The following is a 6,000-nucleotide window of genomic DNA, read 5'->3' as shown; positions in this document are numbered from 1 at the left end:
CTAAATCTTTCCTCTCAATCATGTCCTCTTTGCCCTCTCTGCATAGGAGCTTGGCATAGAACATCCCTGCATTCACTGTGGCATCTCAGGAAATGTTTGGACTAGATGATGCTAGTTGTGTATAGGAGTTCATGCTCTCTTACATTTATCTAACTCACTCTGCCATAGTGAACTGAGTAATAAATCAGGATTGGTAAAACACTGTGTGTTGGGCAACAGGCATTGGGTAAGGGAAAAGGGCCTCAGTTCTAATTTATCCCACATAGTAACTTGGGGTGCTCTTTGGGAAGAATACATGTTCTTGGGGGTTGTATGGGCACAATCTGATACACTCCGTAGCCAATTACAGTCCCTTCCATAATCTTTGATTGGTTTTAATGGGTGCATGGAGGAGACGATCATCTCTACATAATGGTCATCTTCTTGCCTGATAAGATACTGTAAGTAGAAATAAGAAAGATGATTCATTGGTATTAAGGAAAAGCCTTGGCAAGTGAATGTGGCTCAAGCAACTGGGCTCCCGTCTACCATGTGGGAGATTCTGGGTTCGGTTCCCGGGGCCTCCGGGTGAAGGCAAGTGGGCCCGTGTAGAGAGATGGCCTGTGTGGAGAGCTGGCAATGCAACAAGATGATGCAACCAAAAAAAGACACAAAGGAAAACAATGAGAGACATAACAAACCAGGGAGCCAAGGTGGCTGAAGCGATTGAGTGCCTCTCTCCCATGTCGGAAGGTCCTGGGATCGGTTCCCAGTGCCTCCTAAAGAGAAGATGAGAAGAGAAGACAAGCAGACACAGAAGAACAAGACACAGAGAGCAGACAGTAAGTGCAAGCAGCAAGTGGGATGGGGGTGGGGTGGTGATAAATAAGTAAAATAAATATTAAAAAGTAAAAGAAAAAAAGCCTTTATGCCAGCTTGGGGACAAATGAACTCTTTATATTTCGGTCTGTTGCATTAATCTCTGAGCAGCTGCTCAGGGGCCTGGGGCTTGTGCAACGGTGGCTGAAACGGTCCACGGAGCTGTCCTTGATGAGGATGTGACCTTGCCATCTCAGAGAAGTGGCTTTGAAAAGGGAAGATCGAGGGTGTCCTTCCTGGGTACCAATGAGACCGAACGAGGGTGTTAATTTGAATATAAATGCATCAATAATCATTAATTAATTCAAAAGACAATTTTGTTTGGCCGTTGTGCCAGGTATTAGGGATATGCAAAGATAACTGCAGCAGTGCCTTGGACAGCAGGGAGCTTATCATCTGCAGAGGGAGGGAAGTAGGTGTTTTATATAAGGTGCTTGTTTTGTTTTTTCTATTTTTTAAAAATATTACATTAAAAAAATAAGAGGTTTTTATAAGTTTAATACAAGGCAAAAATAAGTGGCATGAAAAGTATAGATGGGAAGCAATGCAAGTGACATGATAATTGAGTTTTAATTGAGTATCTATAGGCACACATAGAATATGGACCTCAGGCTTCCAGAGGTCACAGACTGGCTGTAGCAATGACAAGTGACCTTTCAGGTACAAGGCAGTGGAGAGCCACACCGCTGGCATTGCCATAATTGCAGGGGGTATTCATTAGAGAAAGACGTCCAGTCCTGCTGGGGCGACTAGCGAGGGCTGAGGAAAGGTTGAGTCTACTCCTGACACACTTCTTTCTGACAGGTGAAGGTGACCGATGAAAGGGGCATCTCAAGAGGGGTGAAGGAAATGGCAACAGAAAGGTCTGGAATTGGGAAAGCAAAAGATATTCTGGGATCCATGTATAGGATTCCCCCAAAATGCTGGCCTAAGTGAACAAAAAATTCTAGTGTAGCAGTAGATTCCTCATAGGCCTTGATCAAGAACAGCTCCCTGGGGCCTAACCGAGGCTCTATTTAACAGCTGGTCTCCACAACCTGAAAAGGTGCACTTAGGGGAACAGAGAAAGGTATGATGACAAAGATCGACTGGGGTGGGACCGAGAGGCAGGGCGAAGCTTTCGGTAAAGGCTAATTTGCTGTTACCCTGTTTCTGGAAGTCACTCTGGTCTTGTCCTCCCTGGTTGGTCATGATCGACCTAGAAGACATCGTTGGAGTTTGGAAAAGCAACGGACAGCTTGGGGACACGTCTGAGGAACTGGCTTGGCCTCACACAGTGGGAGATACAGCCATCTAGCCACCATGAAACTTTCCATGGGTGCTGCAGAGAACACGAATTTCTTGTTCAGCCCATGTGCTCATCCATCCCTCAACATCAGATTCACGGCCCTTCTGGATCACACAGGACGCCCAGTCAGTGGGCAGGTATCTTGGGTCCCTTTTTTCATACCCTTTTTGCACTCAGCCCCTCCCAAGCCCTTCCCCTGGCTTTTCTCCCTCTCCTAGAGCACATTCCCTCACACAGCCCTCACCCCCATCTCAGATACAATGAATGCTGCTGTCAGTTCAGATAAGAGTTCTCGCTGGATAGAATGGCAATATTTTCAGTCCTGGCAAACACGATCATAAGTTCAGTTTATTAATATTGCAACAGTTGCACTAAATGAGATCACTTGGCTAACAAAACATTTATCAACAAAACGCTGCCACCTACTGAAGTTTTGCAAACAGCCCAGATGATTGGATAAGATCACAAATCCGCTCTGTCACAAGCTTATGGTCTTTTCTGAAATGGTTCTGAAAAAAGAATGCTCATCAGCCGAACCAGGCAAGACACTGCTTTCAGGCAGTCTGTTTAGAAAGTGTCAGGGTAAATCCTGCCGAGTGGCATCCAAGCGGAGATGGAGGTTTGGAGGCTCTTGATGTGCAGCTGATTATGGAATTTTCTAACAGTGCTTCAGTAAGGTTCCCAAAGAACTGCTGTAGAGACCTGGCCCGATTAGGAACGCACTCGTCACAAATTGCGCTGCCGTTCGATCTGCAGGGAAGGCACATAAAAATAATATGGTTTTTATGTTTATTGTCTAGAAGATAATATATATTTGGTACCCCCAAATCCCATGATAATAATAGATACTTTTCTATGTGAATATGTAGGTGTGGAAATACGGCTTTCATTCAAGGATTCCTTAAACTGTGGCAATCGTTTTGGAAAGGGATAATTAGTTTGCGCTGTGTTTATAAAGTTCAGGCTACCTTCATAAGTAATGTGAGAATGAATTTGTAATGCTAAGGGGGAATTCAGGTAAAAGACAGTGATGATTTGTGTGTGATTTATTTCTTCCAAAGCTAATAATCATTCTCTTCCAAAAAAAAATCTTAGTAATTTTGAAATGTTGAATGACAACACAGGGTTGTAAATACCTCCGTTCACCTCCCCAAGCTTTATTCTGCAACAAGCTAGAATTTGCAAGGAAGGGAAAAAAAAAGACAGCAGCACCCTTGCAGTACTAGGTACCTACCTCTCTATTTTTTTAAAAGATTTATTTTTATTTATTTCTCTCCCCTTCCCTTCATCCCCCCGTTGTCTGCTCTCTGTGTCCATTTGCTGTGTGTTCTTCTGTGTCCACTTGCATTTTTGTCAGCGGCACTGGGAATCTGTGCCTCTTTTTTGTTGTTGCATCATCTTGCTGCGTCAGCTCTCCATGTGTGCCGCGCCACTCCTGGGCAGGCTGCACTTTTTCACGCAGGGCGACTCCTTGAAAGGTGCACTCTTCGCATGTGGGGCTCCCCTATGTGGGGGACACCCCTGCATGGCACGGCACTCCTTGCATGCATCAGCACTTCGTGTGGGCCAACTCATCACACGGGTCAGGAAGCCCTGGGTTTGAACCCTGGACCTCCCATGTGGTGGGCGGATGCTCTGTCCATTGCGCCAAATCCGCTTCCCTCGCTGCTCTATCTTAAAGCTGTGTAAGATCATGTTCCCCCACTCTACTGTGAGGTTCTCAGGGGAGGGCCCTGGATTCTAGGGTCTAATAGAGTGCTTTGCCTACTGCAGAGTCCAGTGACTATTTTTCATGAATTGGAGAGACCTAAGAAGTTCACTTCTGAGATCTACTTAGCAAGCTGCTCCATTTTTTTCAGATCACAAATGTTCTAGATTCCCAGCATTTGGAGTTTGTTAAAGAACTGACTTTTCTCATTTTTTCTGGAAACCCCTGCACTTCCCTGCCCAGCTATGGGTATGTGATTATGAGTTGAATGACTTCCAGTGGGTGACTGGTCAACCTAATAAATAATAATAATAATGCCTGATACCATTTATTGAGCACCAAGCAAGTGCCAAGCACTGTTTGGGGCATTTTACCTGGGTTAATTCTATTCCTCATAACAACCCCTGAAGACAGGAATCATTTCATCTGTTTTAGAGAGCAAAACTAAAACAGCAACTATTGAGGCCCAAGTGACTTGGCCAAGTTCACCCAGATGAAAGTGGCAGAGCGCATCCAAGCCTGTGTCTTCTGGATCAAAAGACTTGCTCTTTTTCTCCACACCAGTTTGCGCAGGTCGGTATTATTTTCCCCTTTGCTTGTGCAGAGGGTTCAGTAGAGAGCAGGGCATAGAGGAAGCTCCTCTGTCTTCTGTCCAGGGAAGCTGCCCTTCTCCAGAACTTTCCAGACCAGAGTTCACTTAAATAAGATCATGGAGAGAAAGCCCTTGGACCTCCTTAGAAGCAAGTGACTGTAAAATGCCCCGGCCACCCGTACCACCCTTGGAGGTAATGCGATTTCAAATGGGCAGAGAGCGCAGTTTGTCTTCTGTTCAAATTGGCATCCCTTCATGCCATTCTGGGAATTAGCTCAGAACTGACTACAGGAAACATAAATCACCTTTGATACCCAGCACTATTTCCTAGCAGGCCTGTATTTTCCCAGGAGGCTCGCTCTCTGTAGTAGATAAAAGTTAGCCTTCACTTCTTGTGATCTCATTGCACTCTCCTCTGCAGTAGATACCTTCATTCTGGCAATGCAGAGCCTGTCCCCTGCCCTTAAATTCAAGGTGGTCTGGCTAGAGCCGCACTTCCCCACGGAATAAATCCATTGCTCCTATTGTTATCAGGGGAACAATTCTCTTTCTCGTTGAAAGAAAAAGCCCATTCTGACTATGGGACACTAACCTGCATATGGCTCTCTGATTATAAATATGGAGGGCTACGAAAGCCCCATCGGGGTGATGATTGAAGGCTGGGCGGGGCTCACGTTAAAGTGGCAGGTGACCCAGAACACCTGGATAAAGGGCCATGCTGAGGGGGCACGGGGTCCCAGAAATCCATGTTAGAGGTTTCGTAGGATGTATTTTCCATTGTGTCTAGTACACTAGACTCTAAGCTGGTGGCTGATTTTGCATGGAATCCCACATAATTAAAAATAAATTTGGGGTTTTCCATTATTAATAATGCAAAAAAGTATTCTTTATAATAACTTCTTCAGCCCAGGTTAAAAAAAAAAAACTAATAAAAGGGTTCCCATTGACACCTTCTTTCAGAAAAACGTTGGTTCTATCAACCAGATAGAAATGAAGGTCAAAGAAAGTAACTCAAGTGGTCAAAGCAGGCCAGATGTGTGGTAATAAATTCCTTTTTCTTTCTGAGAGGAAACAATTCAATCAAATTGAATGTATCAGTTGTGGTCTCCTATAAGCAAGTTTGAAAACACATCTCACATGGGTACCATTTTCCCCACTTTTTAAAGGTCATTGATTAACTTTCTTACTTAGAAATAAACCTGCCTCTTCCCAAATCACTTTCCCAGAGAGTAAAATTCATAAAGGATAGCCCCACATTAGCTCCAATCCAAGGGAGTTTGAAATACCCAAGGGACAATTGTATGGCCACTTTATGAGATGGTTCTAAGCACATGGCAGAGTCAAACTCGAATGAAATGAAATACAAAGCTGAGTATGTGGGTGTAAGCAAACTTGATCATGAAACAAAGTAATAAAACTTCTTGTTTTTGCTTGGGAAGAGATCGTGTATATTACCAGTTGGTATTCGCATCATCAATGTACATAATACTGTTTAGCCATGGTCACTAAACTCAATTCCAGTCTCTATACTAATAGTGTGGTAGACTGAATATG

The sequence above is a fragment of the Dasypus novemcinctus genome, chromosome 28 (assembly GCF_030445035.2).
Source record: "Dasypus novemcinctus isolate mDasNov1 chromosome 28, mDasNov1.1.hap2, whole genome shotgun sequence".
Classification (NCBI taxonomy): domain Eukaryota; kingdom Metazoa; phylum Chordata; class Mammalia; order Cingulata; family Dasypodidae; genus Dasypus; species Dasypus novemcinctus.
This window is presented reverse-complemented; position numbering follows the sequence as displayed.